The 23,377-nt window shown below is 38.6% G+C and overlaps 1 protein-coding gene and 1 pseudogene across 1 annotated transcript in view; one reads left to right on the plus strand and one right to left on the minus strand.

The window, feature by feature from the left end:
• LOC118842743 overlaps window positions 1-23,377 on the minus strand; it is a 146,093-nt pseudogene that overhangs the window by 119,324 nt on the left and 3,392 nt on the right.
• Window positions 1-23,377, plus strand: part of LOC118844120 (zinc finger protein 420-like) — a 444,485-nt gene that overhangs the window by 69,178 nt on the left and 351,930 nt on the right. The gene's annotated exons all lie outside the window — the stretch shown is intronic.

The raw sequence follows: 23,377 nt of genomic DNA on the forward strand, positions 1-23,377 counted from the left end.
ACGAGGAAGGAGTCCTACCAAACTCTTTTTATGACACAAATATGGTGCTAATACCTAAACCAGGAAGACTCAAAACAATGAAAGAAAATTATAGACCAATTTCCCTAACGAATATGGATGCAAAAATTTTAAATAAAATATTAGCAAAAGGTTACAGCAACTTATCACAAAAAAATAATACATTATGACCAGGTAGGATTTATTCCAGGAATGCAAGGTTGGTTCAATATTAGGAAAACTATAAGCACAATTGATCATATCAAAAAAAAGTAGCAGAAACCATATGATTATCTCAATAGATACAGCAAAAGCTTTTGACAAAATATAACAAACGTTCCTATTAAAATATAACACCTATTCCTATTAAAAGCACTAGGAAGCATAGCAAAAAAAGGAGTTTTCCTTAAAATGATAAGTAGCATCCACCTAAACCATCAGCAAGCATTTTATGTAATGGGGATAAGCTAGATGCATTTCCAGTAACATCAGAGGTGAAACAAGGATGTCCATTATCACCCATATTATTCAATTTGATACTAGAAATGTTAGCTTTAACAATGAAAGAAGAAAAAAATTGAAGGAATTAGAATAGGCAAAGAAGAAATTAAGGTATCACTCCTTGCAGATGGTATGATGATTTCCTTAGAGAATCCTAGAGAATCAATTAAAAAACTACTTGAAATAATAAATAACTTTAGCAAAGTTGCAGGATATAAAATAAACCCACATAAGTCTTCAGCATTTCTGTACATTACTAATAAAGTCCAACAGAAAGAGAAATTCCATTTAAATTTACTGTAGATATTATAAAATATTTGGGAGTTTACCTACCAAGAGAAGCCCAGGAACTATATGAACACAATTACAAAACACTTTTTTTTTTTACAAAACACTTTTCACACAAATAAAGTCATATCTAAATAAATGGAAAAACATCAGTTGCTTGTGGTTAGGTTGAGCTAATATAATAAAAATGACAACTTTGGGGGGGCAGAGCCAAGATGGCGGCTGGTAAGCAGGAACTAGTGTGAGCTCCGTACCAAATCCCTCCAAAAACCTATAAAAAATGGCTTTGAACCAATTCTAGAACGGCAGAACCCACAAAACAGCAGAGGGAAGCAGGGCACCAGCCCAGGACAGCCTGAATGATATCTGCGTGAGGTCTATCCCACACGGAGCTGGGAGCTGGGAGCTGGAAACTAGGAACGGAGTGGACCAGAACCCAGCCTGAACGGCGTGGACCATCCAGACCAGAAGCCGGGCGGAGGGGGCCCTAGCGCTCTGAATCAGTGAGCTGCGGCAGTTACCAGACTCCTTAACCCACAAACACCAAAGACTGCAGAGAAGGTTAGTGGGAAAAGCTGTGGGAGTAGAAGGAGTTCGGGGTTTGGCTTCCAGCCCCGGGGGCAGCGGAGGTGCGGCAGCTACAGCTGTTGTTACTTCCGGCTCCAGGCCCACCTGGTGGGAGGAATTAAGTGGCGGATCAGAGCAGGGGTGCTCAGCCTGCTGAAGATCTAAGCCCAGTCCGGGTTGGGGGTTGGGGAAGGAGCAGTGCTGGTGTGGCAGAGCTGGCACCTCCCCCCGCAAACGTGGAACATAGAACTCTCTAGTCTACAAGCAGTCATACCCCACTGAAAAACTCAAAGGTCAAGTTAGTTGGCTGGGAATATGGCCAGGCAGTGAAAACGCACTGAGATCCAGTCTCAGACTTTGCATTCTTTCTTTGCTGGCAAAGAAGACCAAAACATACAGCCAGAAGAAGTCAATAAAGTGCAAGAGCCTACACCAACAGCCTCCAAGAAAAACATGAACTGGTCCCAGGCCATGGAAGAGCTCAAAAAGGATTTGGAAAAGCAGGTTAGAGAAGTAGAGGAAAAATTGGGAAGAGAAATGAGAAGATTGTGAGAAAACCATGAAAAACTAGTCAATGACTTGCTAAAGGAGACCCAAAAAAATACCGAAAAATACACTGAAGAAAATAACACCCTAAAAAACAGACTAACTCAAATGGCAAAAGAGCTCCAAAAAGCCAATGAGGAGAAGAATGCCTTGAAAGGCAGAATTAGCCAAATGGAAAAGGGGGTCCAAAAGAACACTGAAGAAAATACTACTTTAAAAATTAGATTGGAGCAAGTGGAAGCTAGTGATTTTATGAGAAATCAAGATATTATAAAACAGAACCAAAGGAATGAAAAAAATGGAAGACAATGTGAAATATCTCATTGGAAAAACCACTGACCTGGAAAATTTAAAAATTATTGGACTACCTGAAAGCCATGATCAAAAAAAGAGCCTAGATATCATCTTTCAAGACATTATCAAGGAGAACTGCCCTGATATTCTAGAGCCACAGGGCAAAATAGAAATTGAAAGAATCCATCGATCGCCTCCTCAAATAGATCCCAAAAAGAAATCTCCCAGGAATATTGTCACCAAATTCCAGAGTTCCCAGATCAAGGAGAAAATACTGCAAGCAGCCAGAAAGAAACAATTTGAGTATTGTGGAAACACAATCAGAATAACCCAGGATCTGGCAGCTTCTACATTAAGAGACCGAAGGGCTTGGAATACGATATTCCAGAGGTCAATGGAGCTAGGATTAAAACCTAGAATCCCTTACCCAGCAAAACTGAGTATCATGCTCCAAGGCAAAATATGGACTTTCAATAAAATAGAGGACTTTCAAGCTTTCTCAGTGAAAAGACCAGAACTGAATAGAAAATTTGACTTTCAAACACAAGAATCAAGAGAAGAATGAAAAGGTAATCAAGAAAAAGAACAAGAAAAAGAAATTGCAAGGGACTTACTAAAGGTGAACTGTTTTGTTGACATTCCTACATGGAAAGATGATGTGTATGATTCATGAGACCTCAGTATTAGGGTAGCTGAAGGGAATATGCATACATATATGTTTATGTATATATATGGGTGAATGTGTATGTATGTATATATCTATGTATGTATATACATATATATATATATATATATATATATATATATATAGAGAGAGAGAGAGAGAGAGAGAGAGAGAGAGGGAGGGAGTGAGAGAGGGGACACAGGGTGAGTTGAAGATGAAGGGAAGATGTCTAAAAGAAATAAAATCAAATTAAGGGATGAGAGAGGAACATACTGAGAGAGGGAGATAAGGAGAGATAGAATGGGATGGAGTATCTCCCATAAAGGTGGCAAGAGGAAGCAGTTCTGTGGGAGGAGGCGAGAGGGTGGATGAGGGGGGAATGAGTGAACATTGCTCTCATCAGATTTGGCCTAAAGAGGGAATACCATACATACCCAATTGGAAATCTTACCCCACAGGAAAGAAGAGGGAAGAAGATAAAAAAATGGGGGGGATGATGGAGGGGAGGGCAGATGGGGGTGGAGGTAGTCATAAACAAACACTTTCGAAAGGGGACAGGGTCAAGGGAGAAAATTCAATAAAGGGGGATGGGTTGGGAAGGAGCAAAATATAGTTAGTCTTTCACAACATGAGTATTGTGGAAGGGTTATACATAATGATACACATGTGGCCTATGTTGAATTGCTTGACTTCTTGGGGAGGGTGGGTGGGAAGGGAAGAGGGGAGAGAATTTGGAACTCAAAGTTTTAAAAACAGATGTTCAAAAACAAACAAAAATGTTTTTGCATGCAACAAGAAAATAAGATACACAGGCAATGGGGCGTAAAAATTTATCTTGCCCTACAAGAAAGGAAGGGAAAAGGGGATGGGAGGGGAGTGGGGTGACAGAGGGAAGTGCTGATTGGGGAACAGGGCAACCAGAATATACGCCATCTTGGAGTGGGGGGGGAGGGTAGAAATGGGGAGAAAATTTGTAATCCAAACTCTTGTGAAAATCAATGCTGAAAACTAAATATGTTAAATACATTTTTAAAAAAATGACAACTTTGGGGGTGGAACCAAGATGGCAGCTGGAAAGCAGGGACTTGCATCAGCTCCCCCACCAGGTCCCTCCAAACACCTATAAAAATGGCTCTAAACAAACTCTAGAACTGCAGACCCTACAAAATAGCAGAGGGAAGCAGGGCTCCAGCCCAGGACAGCATGGATGGTCGTGGGGTAAGGTCTATCACATGGAACTGGGATCAGAGCAGAGCCCAGCATAAGTCACACCTGGACAAACCAGACTGGGTGGAACAGGCCCTAGCACCTTGAATCAGTGAGCTGTGGCAGTTGCCTGACTTTTCAACCCACAAACACCAAAGACAATAGAGAAGGTTAGTGGGAAAAGCTGCTAGGATGGAGGGAAAGGAGTTCACGGTTTGGCCACCACCCCAGGGGCAGTGAAAATGGTGAAACTTTGAGGCTGATTACAGAGCTATAACTGCAGCTCCTTCCAGCCCCAGGCCCACCTGGTGGGAGGAATTAAGTGGCAGATCTGAGCAGGAGTGCAGAGCCAGCTTAGATTAGGTCTGGGTTGGTGGTTCTTAGGGGAGGAGTGGTACTGGTGTGGCAGAGATTGCTGCGTAGAAATAGCTCTGAAAACAACAGCGCAACCCCTGAAGCTTGGGAAACAGTACTTTCTACTCCACAAGCAGTCATACCCTGATGAAAAACTCAAGGGAAAAGTAAGTTGGCTGGGAACATGGCCAGGCAGCGAAAACAGACTCAGATTCATTCAGACTTTGGAATCTTTCTTTGGTGACAAAGAAGACCAAAACATACAGCCAGAAGAAGTCAACAAAGTCAAAAAGCCTACATCAAAAGCCTCCAAGAAAAGCATGAACTGGCCTCAGGCCATGGAAGAGCTCAAAAAGTATTTGGAAAAACAAGTTAGAGAAGTAGAGGAAAAACTGGGAAGAGAAATGAGAGTGATGCGAGAAAATCATGAAAAACAAGTCAATGACTTGCTAAAGGAGACCCAGAAAAATACTGAAGAGAATAACACCTTAAAAAATAGACTAACCAAAATGGCAAAAGAGCTCCAAAAAGCCAATGAGGAGAAGAATGCCTTGAAAGACAGAATTATACAAATGGAAAAGGAGGTCCAAAAGAACACTGAAGAAAATACTACCTTAAAAATGAGATTGGAGCAAGTGGAAGCTAGTGACTTTATGAGAAATCAAGATATTATAAAATAGAAACAAAGGAATGGAAAAATGGAAGACAATGTGAAATATCTCATTGGGAAAACGACTGACTTGGAAAATAGATTCAGGAGAGATAATTTAAAAGTTATTGGACTACCTGAAAGCCATGATCAAAAAAAGAGCCTAGATATCCTCTTTCAAGAAACTATCAAGGAGAACTGCTCTGATATTCTAGAGCCAGAGGGTAAAATAGAAATTGAAACAGTGCACAGATCACCTCGTGAAAAAGATCCCAAAGAGAAAACTCCTAGGAATATTGTCACCAAATTCCAGAGCTCCCAGATCAAGGAGAAAATACTGCAAGCAGCCAGAAAGAAACAATTTGAGTATTGTGGAAACACGATCAGGATAACACCAGATCTAGCAGCTTGTACATATAAGGGATCAAAGGGCTTGGAATATGATATTCTGGAGGTCAATGGAGCTAGGATTAAAACCAAGAATCACCTACACAGCAAAACTGAGTATCATGCTCCAAGGCAAAATATGGATTGTCAATAAAATAGCTTTCTCAGTGAAAAGACCAGAGCTGAATAGAAAATTTGACTTTCAAACACAAGAATCAAGAGAAGCATGAAAAGGTAAACAAGAAAGATAAATCATAAGGGACTTACTAAAGTTGAACTGTTTTGTTTACATTCCTACATGGAAAGATGATGTGTATAATTCATGAGACCTCAGTATTAGGGAAGCTGAAGAAAAAAAATATATATATATATATGTATATATATATATATATATATAGACAGAGGGCACAGGGTGAGTTGAATATGTAGGGATGATATCTAAAAAAATTAAGGGATGAGAGAGGAATATATTGAGAGAGGGGGAAAGGGAGAGATAGAATGGGATTTTATTTCACATAAAAGTGGCAAGAAAAAGCAGTTCTGTAGGAAGGGAAGAGGGGGCAGGTGAGGGGGAATGAGTGAATATTGTTCTCATCAGATTTGACCTGAGGAGGGAATACCATACACACGCAATTGGGTATCTTACCCCACAGGAAAGAAGGAGGAAGGAGATATAAAAGGGGGTACCATATAAGGGAGGGCAGATAGGTGGAGGAGGTAATCAAAAGCAAGCACATTTGAAAAGGGACAGGGTCAAGGGAGAAAATTGGATAAAGGGGGATAGGCTAGGAAGGAGCAAAATTTAGTCTTTTACAACATGAGTATTGTGGAGGGGTTTCACATAATGATACACATGTGGCCTATATTGTATTGCTTGCCTTCTTAGGGAGGGTGGGTATGGAGGGAAGAGGGGAGAGAATTTGGAACTCAAAGTTTTAAAAACTGATGTTCAAAAAAAGACGTTTTTGCATTCAACTAGGAGGTAAGATATACAAGCAATGGGGCATAGAAATTTATCTTGCCCTACAAGAAAGTAAGGGAAAAGGGGATGGGCGGGAGTGGGGTGACAGAAGGGAATGATGAGTGGGGAACAGGGCAACCAGAATATACGCCATCTTGAAGTGGGGGCGAGGGTAGATATGGGGAGAAAATTTGTAATTCAAACTCTTGTGAAAATCAATGCTGAAAACTAAAAATATTAAATAAATTAAATAAATAAATTTTAAAATGACAACTTTACCTAAATTAATTTACTTATTTAGTGCTATATCAAACAAACCACCAAAAATTATTCTATAGAGCTAGATAAAATAATAACCAAATTCATCTGGAAGAACAAAATGTCCAGAATATCAAGCAATTTAATGGAAAGAAATGCGAGGTAAGGTGGCCTAGCCATACCAGATCTTAAACCGTATTATAAAACAGCAATCATCAAAACTACTTGGTATTGACTAAGAAAAAGAGTAGTGGATCAGTGGAATAGATTAGGTACACAAGATGCAGTAGTCAACAACTATAGTAGCAATCTACTCTTTGATAAACCCAAAGAGTCCAGCTTCTGGGATAAGAATTCACCATTTGACAAAAACTGCTGGGAAAACTGGAAAATAGTATGGCAGAAACTGGACATAGACCAATATCTTAAAACATATACCAAAATAAAGTCAAAACGGGTTCATGATTTAGATATGAAAGCTGATGCTGTAAGCAATTGGGGAGAGCAAGGAATAGTTTGCCTGTCAGATTTATGGAGAAGGGAAGAATTTATGACCAAATAAGAGATAGAGAGTATTATGAAATGCAAAATGGATAATTTTGATTACATGAAATTGAAAAGTTTTTGTACAAACAAAGCCAATGCAACCAAGATTAGGAGGGAAGCAGAAAATTGGGAAAGAATTTTTACAACCAGTGTCTCTGACAAAGGCCTCATCTGTAAAATATATCAGGAACTGAGTGAAATTTATAAGAATACAAGTCATTCCCCAATTGATAAATGGTCAAAGTATATGAACAGGCAGCTTTCAGAGGAAGAAATTAAAAATATCTATAGTTATATTGAAAAAATGCTCTAAATCACTATTGATTAGAGAAATGCAAATCAAAACAACTTTTAGGTACTACATCTCTCCTGTCAGATTGGCTGACATGACAAAACAGGAGAATTATATATGCTGGAGAAGAAGTGGGAAAATAGGAACATTGTTACATTGTTGGCGGAGTTGTAAACTGATCCAGCCATTCTGGAGAGCAATTTGGAACTGTGCCCAAAAGACTATAAAAATGTTCATAACCTTTGACCCAGCAATATCACTTCTAGGGTTGTATCTCAAATAGATCATACAAGTGGGGAAAAGACCCATATATACAAAAATATTTATAGCAGCTCTTTTTGTGGCGGCAAAGAATTGGAAATCAAGGGGATGCCCATCAATTGGGAAATGGCTAAACAAGTTGTGGTATATGAATGTAATGGCATACTATTGTGCTATAAGAAATGAGGAGCAGACAGACTCCATAATAACCTGGAAAGACTTACATGATCTCATGCTGAGTGAAGGGAGTAGAACCAGGAGAACATTATACACCATTACAGACACATGGTATTTGTCATGACTAACTTTGATAGACTTGACACCTCTCAGCAATGCAAGGTTCTAAGACAGCTCCAAAGGACTCATGTTGGAAAGAGCTGTCCACATCCAGAGAACTATGGAGTCTGAATGCAGAATGAGGCAAACTATTTGCTCTCTCTTTTTTTCTCTCTTTTTTGGTTTTGTTTCTTCTTTCTCATGGTTCATTCTATTGGTTATAATTCTTCTTCACAACTTTACTATTGTGAAAATAAGTTTAATGTGAAGGTATATGTAGTACCTATATCAGATTGCATGTCATCTTGGGCAGGGGTTGAGGAGTGGGAGAGAAAATTTGGAACTCAAAAACTTGTAGAACTGAGTGCTGTAAACTAAAAATAAAAAATAAAAAGAAATACAATGAAATACAATGTTTTGAAATAAGTCCACAGAACACAGATTGAGAACCCCTGGATGATAAGGACTTAGGACCTGATCTGACACTAACTTAGGGACCATGGGTACCAAGGACATCTTTGCGAGAGAGTCGATGCTATTTTATTTGAAAATAAAAAGGCCCAAAAAGGGACCAACAACTAGGAGAAACCACTAGTCTCATAACAGGTGCCCAATTAAATCATTTCAATCAATTAAACCATCAAAAAATACTTGTTGTCTACGACATGCCAGCCATTGGCTTGTTGTTGGAGATAGACAAAAAGGAAATAGCACCTGGTTTTATTCATGGAATTTATTTTGTCTCAGTGCTGCCAATATGTATAAGGTGGTCTGGGGAGAACTCTGCACTGGATGTGTTCTAAGCAAAAATGTGAGAATCCTCTTTTCATCACAGATCAGTGATAACATCAGACCAATGCATGCAAATGGGACATAGTGGACTCTGAGGTCCAGGATTCACTGAATGACCAGATAGATGCAGACCATACATGCTAACTTCATTCACTGCCATTGGCTTGAAAATCTGAACAACCCACAAAGAATCCCTTCCCAATTTATGGTCTTGGAGATACAGCTGGTGGTTTTCAGGTCAGGAATGTATGTGATCAAAGTACACAAATCTATGGCCCCACCGAGGGATTCTGGACACTTGAACCTCAAGGGTGGATCGCACCTGCAACTGGGTCATATTATAGGTGATTAATTAGACTGCTATTTTATTCCACACATTCAAGTTAGTGTGATTCTACAGGGGAAATGACTATTATCGTTATGTTTGTCTATTGATATACAGTTAGTCTAGTGAATCCACTTCCTTAACCCTAGGAAGCTAACTAGAGGACCTTTACCCTTTCTGCTGAATAGGTGACCAAAAACAGTGTGGCATAGATGACTCAATGACATAGAAAGTCCCCATTTATTTTTTACTGTCCTTCCACCCTTAACATTCCTTTCTTAGGGAAATGGGCCTATGGCATTTGGTCAGCAGTCCTATAAGCACTTGACCAATGGGTGAACATATCTACTAGAGCTGCCTACAAATCTATTACATAACATTGGACCAGTGAATGGCCATCACCTCTTCCCATTTTTGGACATCTTCTACTGGTCATTAACCATAGGCATGAACTGAAATTTCTCCTAGAAGGTCAAGAGATAGGTCTATCAACCAATGAGACTGTATTTTACTTTATCTCTTCTGTATCACATGGGTATCAAGCACTATAGAACTAAAGCCTTGGAGGAAGGAGGCATTCCAAATTGTGAGGAAGATCTGAGTTCTACCTCATTAGAGGGGACCATGTTCCCTTTAATAAAGTGTTACTGGCCCAGAGCTCTCCCAAAGTTTCTTTTACTTTGGATTGGACAATTTTAGACCCCACAAAAGTATGCTGTGAAATGGGGGAGATCAATACTTCCCCCCCTACAAAGAACCTAATTGAGGCATAAATGCTTCTAAAATAACACATTATTTGGAATTTCAATTTGTAATTAAGAGAACTTTCTATCTTTTCTGGATGGATGGATGGAAAGAAGGAATGAAGCAAGAAAAGGGAGAAAGAAGACATTAAGGGTCTTTTATGTGCCAGGCACTGTGCTAAGCAGTATACAAATATTATTTCATATGATCCTCACAACAACCCTGGCAGGAAGGTGTATATATTATCCCCATTTTACAGTTGAGAAAACTGAGGCAGAAAGAGGTCAAGTAATTTGATTTTTTACAAGACAGCTTGTATATAAGGCTAGATTTTAACTCAAGACTTCCTGACTCTAAGCCCAGCACTTTCCTGTTTTCTTTCTCATTTTGCCTGCATTAGTTTTGTTTATGCAAACCTTTTTAAATTTCATGTAATTAAAAGTATTCCTTTTCTTTCCCATAATCCTCTTTTTTGGTCATAAACTCTTCACTTGTCAATATATCTGACAGGTACATTTTCCCATGTTCTTATAATTTACTTATATTATCACCCTTTATGTCTGAATCCATTTTCACCTTATCAAGGTATATGGTGTGAGATGTTGCTCTGTGCCTAGTTCTACTAAACTGCCTGCCAATTTTCCCAGGAATTCTTGACAAATGGTAAAAGCTTGGATCTTTGCATTTATCAAACACTAGATTACTAATGTCCTTTACTACTGTGTATCATGTACCTAATCTATTCCATTGATCCAACAGTTTATTTCGTAGCCAGTACCAGATTTTTGACAAATACCTGGAATTATTAGGCTTCCTTCCTTCACTTTTTTCCCCATTGATTTCCTTGATATTATTGACCTTTTATTCTTCCAGATGAATTTTGTTATTATTTTTGCTAGCTGTATGAAATAATTCTTTCGTAGTTTGATTGTTATGGCACTAAATAAGTTAATTTAGGTAGAATTGTTGTTTTTATTAAATTGGCTAAGCCTACTGATGAGCTACTATTTCTCCAATAATGTTTTGCAATTGTGTTCCTGTTATCCCTGGGTTTACCTTGGCAGTACTTGGAAATACTTCAAAGTATTCGATATTGTCTGCAGTTATTTTAAATGGAATTTCTCTATCTCTTCCTGCTGGGTTTTGTTGGAAATGCATAGAAATGCTGATGATTTATGTGGGTTTATTTTATAAACTGCAACCCTGCTAAGTTTTTCATTGTTTCAACTAGTTTTTAGTTGATTCCCTTGGGTTCCCTAAGGTTACCATCATATCTTCCGTAAGGAGTGATAGTACTGTTTCTGCATTGCTTATTTTTATTCCTTCAGTTTCTTTTTCTTATCTTATTGCTATAGATAGCATTTCAAGCATAATATTGAATAATAGTAGTATGAATGGCCACCTTTGCTTCACCCCCGATCTTACTGGAAAGACTTCAAGTTTATCCTCAGTACAATTAATGCTTGCTCTTGGTTTTAGATAAATACTACTTATCAGTTTAAGGAAGTCTCCTTTGCTTTCCTGTGCATCCCTATGCTTTGTATTGTTTGTAACAGGAATGGGGATAGTATTTTGTCAAAAACTCTTTCCACATCTATTGAAATAATGATATGATTTTTGTTGCTTTTGTTATTGATGTAGCCACAGACTATGTTTTAATCATTATCATCTCCTAAATACTATTCAATTAATGATTAGAAACTCAGACCCAGGTTCCAGAATAGCTATGACCTACAGCAGCAGATGCCTGTTTTTCCCAAGCAACCTCTTTCTATACCATCGCAGACATAATCTGCTCTGTCACTCATACCACTTGGCATACGGCTGGCACTCTTAAGATTGTTTTCTTCCTCTTTCCTTTTTTTTTCAATCATTATATAAGAACTTAAACACAAAGAATTGCACCCTATGCAATGCCTGATAAAATGATGATTCTCAACAATGATTCTATGAATACCTAAGAAATAAAATAATGACTATAAGGATCAAGATGAAATCCTCAAACTATTGAATACAAATATTCTGGAAAGCACAAAAGGGTAAAAGATGCAAGTCCAAAGACCCAATAGAACCCAAACAATAAATGAGGCTAAAGTTTGCCATCATAATGATTAGCATTTTAAGAATGTATGCATTTGAAGAAGTATGCCTTGGGCCCCAATTATTCTAAAATGCCTATCCAGCTTTTCACGTTGTTGTTGATACAATATCATAGCTGAGAAATATTCTCTGTTCATCTCTCTCCTTGTAGGCAATTTTATTTTTATGATATTAGTAATAGCTTGTAAAACTGCCTAACTGTGCTTGGTTTTCCCTTTTCATTTCATCCTATAGATACCAGATGCAATTTTTTGTAATTAGATCCCAATGAAATAACAGAGGGATCCATGAGTCAAGTTTTGCCTCTCCCAGAAATTGCCTGTATTCTGAGTTAAGACTGAAAGACTTTAGCTCCAAAATCAAGAGTGAAATTTGATTCTTCTCACATATTAATAATGAAACTAGTCCAAGGAGAATCAATTGATAACAAAGGAAAACATCAGAGACCACTACAAGGTTTTATATATCCTTCTTTCTCTAAATGTTTAAGGCCTCTAAAGATTCACCTAGAAACTTAATCTTGACTTCCCTGTAATACTGACACACCAACTCAACCAGAAGTCTTGGTCTCCTATGGTCTTGGAGTAGAAGGTGAAAAACCAGGAAAGCCTCAAGTTATTTGTGGACTTCTTGGATTCCTGGCTTCAACATGCTTAGTATGATCTTTGCAAAGTCACTTTCTCCCTAAGCCTCTATTTTCTTATCCATAAAATGCAAATATTAAGACCTATCAGTTTCTTCAAGAAAATGTTTTGTAAATTTTAAATCAGGATATAAATATTTGATGCTATTGCTCTACTTCCTTTGCATTGCTCAAACAGCAAGATTAGTATTGACCATACCATAGTCTATTTTTGTTGTTGCTTTGTCTGAAATCACAATCAAGTCAATGGTGATACATCTAGGCTGCAAGCCAGGGTGACTAGGAGTATGTTGGTCCCCTGGACAGTAATAAAGAAGTCAGGAAAAAGGGAGAGTTTGGGGGAAAAGATTGTGATGTACATCACTTTGAGAACGGGGAGAAATTTGTCTTGGTTTGAAATATTCAGGCAACATAATGCATAGTAGGGGGAAGACAGCACAAGATACATTAACAGTCCATAGATGAGTGAAAGAATATGTTTAATAAACTATTTGAGTTTAGAAAATGCAAGAATGAGGAAGCTGATTCCTAAAAGACATGGATGGAAAGAACAATGACATACACAGGAGTCAAAAATAAATGTAACAAAATTATAAAGATCAAGTAGGTCTCAAATGAAGATGTGAGAAAATAACCCCAACCTACCCCTCAGTGGAGGTGAGAGGTCCACAGATGTTACACATAACACATGTTTTGGGACTTTCTCAATGTATTGATCAGTTATGCTGATTATTTTTCCTCTCTAAAAGCTAAACAAATCACTATCTGTCTTATGGGATGGCTCTCTTGTGAGATGGAGAGAACACACAGGGAAGATTATGTTGATGTAAGAAACAGAAAACAATAAAAATTATCTTTCAAAATTTGTGATTTGTGATTGTGGTTTCAGTTTTGGACTTCTTGAGTTTAAGATGTTTATGAGACATCCAGTTTGTCTGCCAATAGGTAGTTAGAGATATAAGACTGGAGGATGACAAAGGGGGCATGGGTGGATAAGTATTTTTGAGAATCATCAGCATAGAGATTATAATATACTTTGATGACTCTGGAAGAAAGAGTGAGGCTGACAACTTTGAGCAACTGTGCTTCACTAAAATCCAATTCATTGTTTATCATTCATCCTTCCTTTTTGAAGAGGACCAGTCACATCACAAGGTAATATCTTGACTTGCCAATGAATTGGATTTAAATGAGGCATAGCTGCACAAAGTTTTCAGCCTCACTATCTCTTCCAGTCACAAAGTCCAGTGGCAGGACAAAACTCAGGACGATGAGCTATGGTCTGGGATCAGTGTATGACCTTGGTGTCTTTGATTTTTGACAAGCTCTAAGAGCTCCAAAGATCCACTGGAAGCTACTGGTTTTTCCAGTAGCAATGTATGGCTGTGAGAATTGGACTATAAGGAAAGCTGAGAGCTATAGAATTGATGCTTTTGAATTGTGCTGCTGGAGATTTTTGAGAATCTCTTGGACGGCAAGAAGATCAAATCAGTCAACACTTAAAGAAATTAATTCAGGCTATCCAGTGGAAGGTCAAATACTGAAGATGAAATTTAAATGCGTTGGCCACATGAAAAGATGAGATTCATTGCAAAAAACTGATGATGGAAAAGATTGAAGGCAAAAAGAAAACGGGATGGCCAAGGATGAGATGGGTAGGGAGTATAATGGAAACAATGAACATGAACTTGGACAGACTTCAAGCGACAGTGGAGTGTAGAACAGCTTGATGTGCTATGGTATGTGGAGCCATGAAAAATTGGATACAACACCAAATGAACAATAAAATCTTACCTTTTACAGTCTTTAATGCTAGTAGCTTCCTTTTGAGATTTCATTAATTCTTCCTATCAAAGCTCAATACTGAACTAAGACTTTGGGGATATTCTGTATATCCTATTTGTATGTAACTCTTTACATGTTATTTCCCTCTACTAGACTGTAAGCTCCTTAAGTGCAGAGACTGTCTCTTGGTTTTCCTTGTATCCCTAACACTTACTAGCACGGTGGCTGGCACATAGCAGGGTTCTCATAAATATTCACTGATTTGACTTGTTCTTCCTTTTAGAATCTGAGCTCATTCAGAGCAGAGATTGACTCTTCTTTACTAGTTGCACTCCCAGCTCTTAGCATAGAGTTTTATACATAGAAGCACTTAATAGAGTTGTAAATTCAATTCTTGAATTAGGCATGAGTGTTTATTTCCAAAGATCAAAGCTTCACAGTGAGGCAGAATCTTATACCTCAATAACTTTAAGCCCTTCATTATAAACATGAAGGAACTTTGGGGCAGAGAAGTTAAGTGATTTGCTTTAGGTCAGAGGTAGTAAGTGACTGGGATCTTCTGCCTCACTCTCTCTTCCAGAGTCACAAAGTCCAGTGGCAAGACAAAACTCAGGACAATCAGCTGTGATCTGGGATTTGAAGTCAGATTTCATGACTCCAATTCAGAATGTTTCCATTGGACTACATTTCCTTTCGATCTAGGCCATTCCTTTCTGTGATGCTTTGGTTACTTCTCCTTCTCCTAAACTGGCAATAAGGAAAGCAGTATGTGAAATTCATCTCCAAAGGAGTACATGGACCCTGGAATTCTAGAAAGAGGGAAGATCCCACCCAACAACTCCAGGGAAGGTTCAGTTCCTCCTCATTCCTTTAAGAAAGTAATCTCACCACAAAATCAGTGTATATTGTTTGTCTTCACTGAAGTGTTCAGATTTCAGATTGGCAAGGAAGGACACAGACGTTGGTGTAGATCTTGTGACTGAGGTCAAAGGGAAGTGTAAAAACTTTATTAATTGAAGTGTATTCAAACAGTCCAATTACTTCAAAACAAGGGCTACACCTGAATTTTAAAACTAAACAATTATAACTGTGGTTGCGGGCAGCACCCTTCAGTTTTCATAAAATACTTTGGCCATAGAGGACCTTAGCAAGTCATTTCCTTGGAGGTAGTTTCTTTTAAAAACAACAAAACTTTATATGTAATAGGAACAATGAAAAAATATAACCTTTTAAAAAAACAAATTTTGTTAAACATTTAGGACAAACTAATTCAAGCTGATAAACACATAGAGCAAAGTTATGAGAACTATTCTCCCAACCCCACCCCCACTTGCTGGTCAGGTTATCAGTTGGACTACTATTCTCCTGAAGGGTTTTGGTGTGCCTCATTAGTACTATAGATTATGAACACCCATCCAGCATGCTCTGCAGAATAAAACTAACCATAGATTATACCTGTATCAGCTAACCAGTTGATAATTCTTCAACGTCAATTATCTGGTTAACCTCTTCTGTGTTTAAAAAAGAAGAGTTACTGAACACAGAAAGTAAGACTAAAAGTATGAAACCTTCTGAAATTGGGAGCCACTCTCTTCCACCACTTTGGTGTAGAGGGAGACTAGACTCAAAGTGACTGAACCAAGGTTACTACTAGCTGTGACATAACTGATGGATTAACCAACTTCCTTGTTTATAAAACACATTTTCTTGGCTTCTTTGTTCATTCATGGCTGCTTTGAGTAATGTAGGCCATTCCACAGGATTATCACAATTCTTGAGATACCCCAACAAGGATTCTACTTATTATGTTTCCATTCCATACTTTTCATAGTTCACAAGGTCTTGGCCTTATCTGTCTATGATATAGACACACCTAAGATCAAGGAACGATATACGTGATAGAGATACAAACAATACAATCATGTGTTTTGGGCTACGTGGCTGTTAAGGCAAGGGCATAGTATCTAACAATGGCCTGTGGGGCTTCCTGGAAAATGGTGATGAGGGGGTCACCAGGGAAATAAGCTACTTGTTGGCTGGTCACTCAGCCAACCACATAAACACCCCAATGAAACAAGATTCTTAGGGGGAACAGCAAGAAAGATGGCTTTGAATGATACTAAGCAAAGTGTCCAGGGAAACTCTAAAACAACACACAAAATGCTAGAAAAGAGGAGCAAAGAGGGGAGAAATCAGGGGTGGTTCTGACAGGGCAATAACCAAAAACTGGAATGCACAATGAGCTTCAGATGTTCCTTCTACTTCTGGAACTATGATCCTATGGCTTCTTCTATCAGCTTCTGAGAAATACCCCAAAATATGGGTTCTTAAGCTGGGGCCAAAAGGGGTCCATGAATTGATTTCACGTGGTCTGTGCACATGGATGGGGAAATTAGATATTTATTTCAATATGATTATTTTCCTTGTTGTTTCTTGTGTATTTTATGCATTTAAAATTGTGATTCTGGGAAATACCCCTCGACTTCACCAGGTTTCCAAGGAGGTCCATGACACAAATAAGGTTAAGAACCTCTGCCCTAAGAGTTAAAAAGAAAAGTTTAAACCAGAGAAGGCTGGAGTTTTTGGTTAACTGGACTTCATTGAGCTGTGTCTGTGATTAGTCCTCAGAAAGATCGTCAGTTTCACTATTTTAACTATTTTGCATACTTCTTAATTTCTCCCATTTTCATAATCAGGTAATTCTACTGTTCTAAGAAGTTAAAACATAGTACAATTTAAGTTGTCATAACACTTAGATGCATTAAGACTTCTGGGACATCCCACACAACGGAAACTGGAAAGTCCCTGTGAAAATTAGCTAGCATTATATGTCGTTTTAGGAAAATGAGAGCTGGTTGTATATTTCAAGATTCAACTGTCTCCCCAGTGTTTTGATTATTTCTTGGGGATTTCAGGTTACTGGGGGGCCATGTGCTAACTCAGTCTCCAGCCTCCTTGGCAGTGATGCCAGGAGAAAGTCACCATCAGGTATAAGGCTAGTTTAAGCACTGATAACTATCTAACTAGTGCCAAAAGAAGCCAGTATAGCCACTTGAGCTCTATCTTATTACAGATACAACAGGGCCTCTGGGGTCTCAGCCATGACCACTGCCAGTGGTTACACTAGATACACTCTTACTATTAGTCCTGTGGAGTCTGATGACACTGCAGACTCACAGCATAGTGATGGTGTCCCTCCCACAGTGCTCTAACCCTAAACAAAAGCTTTTCTGACTGCCTAAGGAGTGAGGCTCAGATAACCCACCTTCTGTCCTTCACCCCACTATCTATGATAGAGCCTTGCTTCTGGGCCTGTTCACAGGAAAGTTTTTTAATGCCCTGGTGGACACTGTGGTCTTGGCCCTACTTTGGCATACCTGTTCTAGGTATGGAGCACAATGTCATTCTGTTCTAATTGAGTAGAATAGTACTTTATTTTGAGGTGATGGTTTAAAAATATTAATGATGCTATGGGATTTTCTTCCCCGCATTTTTGAGAATTTCTTATAAATGATAGTATAGGAAGTGGGCAGGGTACACAAAATCCAAGTATTAGACAACTTCCTCATTGAAATGGGCAGCCCACCCCTTTTCTGCACATCTTTAATAATGAGGAAGTTTGTTCTAACACTGAGCCTAAATTGGCTCCTTAAAACTTTCCCTCATTGCCTTCTTCCCTTGGGGTCAAACAAGGCAAGACTAATCCTTTTTTCCACCTGACAGACTTGTGTAGCAGAAAACTAGATGAGAGCCCAAACCACAGAACATAAAGGGAATGCTGCCACCAGCCTCAAGGCTCGTTACCTGGAAGCTGTTGGATATTTTGACTTAAAACTGATTGTTTATTTAAAAAAAAATACAGGTAGCATTTATATCGTGGTGTGGTTATCTCATTTTATCCTCACAAAAACATGGAAGGTAGGTACTGTTAATATCCCCATTTTACAGATTTTTAAAGAAATTGAGGCAGAGTTAAGTGACACTCCATGCTTGACAAAATGAAGTCAAAAGAAGTAAAAGCAGATACAATCAGCAGGTAAGGGAATATAAAACAATCAAAAAGGAGGTTCTCTGGAATGTTGGGAGTTGTTTTTTTTCCCATGCCCCAAAGAGTCCCTAAGTGGGTCTGAAATCAATCCACCTGGGAGGAAACTTAACTCAAACTGCTCCAACTCTGCTCTCCAATACCTCCTTTGCTCACAACAACCCTTGTTGCTATTGTTGGAGTGGGAGAGTTTAACAACTCTCCTGACCTCATCAGTATCCTTGCTTCCAATGACAGATCTTTAGGGATCAACCAATAAGGATTTTGTGTTTTACAGATGAAGAGCTCACATAGCTAAGGTAACTTGTCCAAGGTTCCACTGAGCTGTAGGTTACAATGACATTGCCAATTGGCTCTTATCATATGAGAAGACACAAAACACAGTCTCAAGCAGGCTCAGGAATCACTTATGTTGGGGCTCAAAGACTTCAGCTGTGTCTGAGAGACTTTTAAAAAAAAATGGAAAGGAGAAAGCTCTGAGACAAAGGGTGATGTCCTATGGATTTCTCAGGACAAATAGACATCTCTGCAAAGCTGAAGATCAGGAAAGTGGGATAACTGTACAGAGGTCACTAGATCTGCTAATACCTCCAACCCAGGACTCATTGTCAAGGTTCTACCATGAAATTTCTTATCCACCTACTCCCAAAAAGCTAAAGCACCATCTGGGTAAGCTGAAGAGTCTGAGACTGAACTAGTTTTAAGATTCTCCAGAACAACATGCTCCAACATCATTTTTCACTTAATATTTTATATTTTCCAGTTACATGTAAAGATAGTTTTCAACATTCACTTTTACAAGACTGAGTTCCAAGTTTTTTTCATCTGTCCCTCCCTTCCAACCCTCCTCCCTAAGAGAGTAAGGAATTTGATTTGGTTATACAGATACTATCATATTAAACATATTTCCATATTAATCATATTGTATAAGAACAATCAGAACAAAAGGGAAAAACCATGAGAAAAAAAAAAGAAATATGAAAATACTGTTTCCCCTCCCCCCTACTTTCCTGTGGGGTAAGATATGCAATTAAGTATGTATGTTATTCCCTCCTTAAGTCAAATCTGATGAGAGCAAGATTCACTCATTCGCTTTCACCTGCCCCCTCTTCCCTTCTAATAGAACTGCCTATTCTTGCCAATTTTATGTGAGATGATTGACTCCATTCTATCTCTCCTTTTCTCCTTCTCCCAATATTTCTCTCAACCCTCAATTTTATTTTTTGTAGATACCATCTCTTCAAATTCAACTCACCTTGTGCCCTGTCTATATGTGTGTGTGTGTGTGTATTCCCTTCAACTACCCTAATACTGACAAAGGTTTCATGAATTACAAATATCATCTTTCCATGTAGTAACGTAAACAAAACACCTCAACTTACTTAGTAAGTCCCTTATGATTTCTCTTTCTTGTTTACCTTTTCATGCTTCTCTTGATTCTTGTATTTGAAAGTCAAATTTCCTATTCAGCTCTGGTCTTTTCATCAAGAATGCTTGAAAGTCCTCTATTTTATTGAAAATCCATATTTTGCCCTGGAGTATATAATACTCAGTTTTGTTGGGTAGGCAATTCTTGGTCCTAATCCTAGCTCCTTTGACTTCTGGAATATCATGTTCCAAGCCCTTCAATCCCTTAATGTAGAAGCTGACAGATCTTGTTTTATCCCGACTGCATTTCCCCAATACTCAAATTGTTTCTTTCTGGCTGCTTGCAATATTTTCTCCTTGACCTGGAAACTCTGGAATTTGGCTACAATATTCCTAGTTTTCTTTTTGGGATCTTTTTCAAGAGGTGATCAGTGGATTCTTTCAATTTCTATTTTACCCTCTGGTTCTAGAATATCAGGGCAGTTTTCCTTGATAATTTCTTGAAAGATGATGTCTAGACTCTTTTTTTGATCATGGGCTTCAGATAGTCCAATAATTTTAAAATTCTCTCTCCTAGGTCTATTCTCCAGGTCAGTGGTTTTTCCAATGAGATATTTCACATTGTCTTCCATATTTTTTCATTCTTTTGGTTCTGTTTTATAAATTTCTTGATTTCTCATAAAGTCAATAGCTTCATTCTAATTTTTAAGGTGGTATTTTCTTCAGTGGTCTTTTGGACCTCCTTTTCCATTTGGCTAATTCTGCCTTTTAAGGCATTCTTCTCCTCGTTGGCTTTTTGGAGCTCTTTTGTCATTCAAGTTAGTCTGTTTTTTAAGGTGTTTTCATTATTTTTTTGGATCTCCTTTAGCAAGTCATTGACTTCATTATTTTCTTGCATCACTCTCATTTCTCTTCACAATTTTTCCTCTACTTCTCTCGATTTTCCAAATCCTTTTTGAGCTCTTCCATGGCCTGAGACCAGTTCATGTTTTTCTTGGAGGCTTTTGATGTAGGCTCTTTAACTTTGTTGACTTCTTCTGGCTGTATGTTTTCGTCTTGTCACCAAAAAGAGATTCTATAGTTTGAGTCCTTTTGCACTGCCTGCTGCTCATGTTCCCAGGCAACCACTTGACCCTTGAGCTTTTGGTCAGATTATGACTGCCTTAGAAGTGGAGAGTGCTTTGTCTCAGGCTTCAGGGGCCTTGCACTGTTTTCAGAGTTACTTCTAAGCCACCACAAGCTCTGCCACACCAGCACTCCTCCTCCTCCCCCCCCCCCCAAGAACTGCCAACCAGGACTGCGACCCAGATCAAGAGAATCCTGCTTCTGTGCCAGCAAAGTGCTCCCTGCACTTCTGCTCTGATCCACCGCTTGCTCCCCCCCACCAGGTGGGCCAGGGACTCAGGAAGCAGCCACTGGAGCCTCCTAATGCTGTTGCAGGGCCACCTCCACTGCCCCCAGGGCTGGGGCTGGATTGCCCACTTCTCTCACCGACATCCAGCAATTTTGCCACTAACCTGTTCCATGGTCTTTGGCATTTGTGGGTTGAGAAGTCTGGTAACTGCTATAGCTCAGTGATTTCTGGCCCTGAGGGCCTGCTCACTGGATCTCCTGTGCCCTGATCTGTCCTGGCACGACCCATGCTGGGCTGTGCTCTGTTGCCAGCTCAGTGCAATAGAGCCTTCCCAGTGACCATCCAGGCCATCCTGGGCTGGAGACCAGCTTCCCTCTGTTATTTCATGGGTTCTGTAGCTCTAGAATTTGTTCAGAGCCATTTTTTACAGGTGTTTGGAGGGATTTGGGGGACAGCTTAAGCGAGTCCCTGTTTTCCACCCACCATCTTCCCAAAAGAATTTCCAATTCTTGGCCACCACAAAAAGAATTGCTATAAATATTTTTGTACATGTGGGGCCTTTTCTCCTTTTTTTATGACCTCTTTGGGATACAGACCTAGTAGTGGTATTGCTGGATCAAAATTTAGTAGTTTTATAACTCTTTTGGCATAATTTCAAATTGCTCTCCAGAATGATCAGGTCAATTCAATACTCCACCAACAATGCATTGGTGTTCCAATTTTCGCTTATCATCTACATTTATTATTTTACTTTTCTGCCATATTGACTAATATATTTGTGAGGTGGTACCTTGGAATTATTTTAATGTGCATATCTCTAATTAATAGTGATTTAGAGCATTTTTTCATTTGATTATAGATAAGTGTAATTTCTTCATCTGAAAACTCCCTGTTCATATCCTTTTATCATTTCTCATTTGGGGAATGAATTGTATTCTTATAAATTTTACTTAGTTCTATATATTTTAGAAATGTGGCCATTATCAGAAACACTGAGAGTAAAACTTGTTTTTCAGCTTTCTGCTTTCCTTCTAATCTTAGTTGCATTGGCTTTGTTTGTACAAAAACTTTTTAAATTAATGTAATCAAAATTATCCATTTTGCATGTTATAATGTTCTCTTTTGTTTGGTCATAATTTTTTCCCTTCTCCACAGATCTGACAGGTAAACTATGCCTTACTCTCCTCACAATTTGCTTATGGTATCACCCTTTATGTCTAAATCACATACCCATTTTAACCTTCTTTCCACTGATCCACCACTCTTGCTTAGCCAGTACCAAATAATTTTGATCATTGCTACTTTATAATATACTTAGAGATCTGGTAAGCCTAGGCCACCTTCCTTTGCAATACTTTTCAATAAGACCATTGAGATTCTTGACCATCTGTTCTTCCAGATGAAGTTATTATTATTTCTGGCTCTATAAATAACTTTTTGGTAGTTTGATTGGTATGCCATCAAAAAGTAAATTAATTTAGGTAGAATTCTCATTTTTATTATATTAGTTCAGCCTACCCATAAGCAATTGATGTTTTTCCAATAGTTTAGATCTGACTTTATTTGTGTGAAGTATTTTGTAATTATATTCATATAGTTCCTGGGTTTGTCTTAGCAGATACACTCCACAGAATAGATTAGGCACAGAAGACACAGTAGTCACTGACTATAGTAATTAACTGTTTGATAAACCCAAAGATTCCAGTTTCTGATAACAACAACTCCTGGGAACACTTTGAAAGAGCGTTGGTGGAAACTAGGCATAGACAAACATCTTATACCATATACAATATAACAGCCTCTTAACCTACGGAAGGCATCAGTGTGGTCATGGTTGTCCTTCATGCTCAAAGAGGACCAAAATGACATCACTATGTCAGGATCAATGTATATAGTGTGCCCAACAGTGGCTGATCAGACCAATACGAACTCAGAAGAATCTACAACAGGTCAGGCACAAATAGTCCATACGAACATTGGGACTAGTACATCAGTACAGGTCTATGTCAAAGGAGGTATACTGCACAAACACTTCTACTATCTCCAGTTCCCTTACCATGTCAGCTTAGCATTGTTTCCCACTATCTTCATGATAATCATTTCTGCCACATCCTCTACCTACCTGCCTACGGGAACAAGGCCTCATACATGTTCCTAACTCTTTTTGCTGGTAC

The sequence above is a fragment of the Trichosurus vulpecula genome, chromosome 3 (assembly GCF_011100635.1).
Source record: "Trichosurus vulpecula isolate mTriVul1 chromosome 3, mTriVul1.pri, whole genome shotgun sequence".
Taxonomy (NCBI): domain Eukaryota; kingdom Metazoa; phylum Chordata; class Mammalia; order Diprotodontia; family Phalangeridae; genus Trichosurus; species Trichosurus vulpecula.